Source organism: Etheostoma spectabile, chromosome 14, assembly GCF_008692095.1.
Source record: "Etheostoma spectabile isolate EspeVRDwgs_2016 chromosome 14, UIUC_Espe_1.0, whole genome shotgun sequence".
Classification (NCBI taxonomy): domain Eukaryota; kingdom Metazoa; phylum Chordata; class Actinopteri; order Perciformes; family Percidae; genus Etheostoma; species Etheostoma spectabile.
In genome coordinates, this window is record NC_045746.1 from 10,714,700 (window position 1) to 10,715,709 (window position 1,010).

At 38.5% G+C, this 1,010-nt stretch overlaps 1 protein-coding gene across 1 annotated transcript in view; it reads left to right on the forward strand.

Moving 5' to 3' along the window:
- Positions 1-1,010, forward strand: part of LOC116702000 (sodium-dependent neutral amino acid transporter B(0)AT3-like) — a gene marked incomplete at its 3' end in the record, with an annotated part of 6,700 nt that overhangs the window by 3,805 nt on the left and 1,885 nt on the right.

Consider the following 1,010-nt stretch of genomic DNA (forward strand, 5'->3'; position numbering starts at 1 on the left):
TATTTATTTCACTCGTTCCAAGACCCCCTGCCCTGGAGCCAGTGTCCAGTCAATGATAACCTCACAGGTAACAAAAAAAAAAACACCAGTCATTCTAGCTGCTCTTGATACATTTGACACACTGCGCTTGCCACTGCCACACTGACAGAAGTACTGTCTATACCATGTACTATTAAACTGTATCAACTGGTTTGAGAAACTAGCATAATTATAATAACTTTACGAGATGCAAAAGGACTCTTAATATTCAGGCTCTATGTGGCAATCCAGGTCAGATTTTATTTTATAGATTGGATTTTTGATTTTTTTGTGGATTCTGCACCAAGCGTATAAAGAGCATGCTTTAGCTCAGTGAAAGATAGTTGAATGAGTCACAGACAAAAAGCAAGAATCATCACGGTCTCATTTGTTTTCCGTAATTATAATAAATGCTATACATTTTACACATTTTAAATACAACTATGCAGGAACACATCTCTTGATGGAATACAAAATAAATATTTACTCTATACATACAGTAGATGAACTCCGTTACAAAAGCTGATGCATGTTTAATCCAAAAAAAAACGTAATAATGTTCAGATTAAGCCTTAGAAATAGAATATCATAGATGACATGTCGCTTGTTTCTGCATCCAAATAGGCTATAACGCGGAGTGTGAGAAGAGCACTCCAGTGAACTACTTTTGGTACCGTGAGACCCTGAACATCACACCTACATCGCACCAGAGGCTCCCTCAGTTGGGCTTCACTGTCGGGCCATTGCCTGGTGCTCGGTCTACTCTGCTTCATCAAAGGCATCGAGTCCGTAGGAAAGGTCTGTTTATCTGGGGAAAAATATGTGATGCTTCAAAATCAACCACTGTGCCACACATACATGACATCACAGCTGACAGAAAGAGATCTTTATATATACACAGTGTATAAAAAATCATATGAATAATGCTATATCTTACGTTTGCATATTTCAGGCTGTATATGTGACAGCCACATTCCCTTACCTGGTGCTGA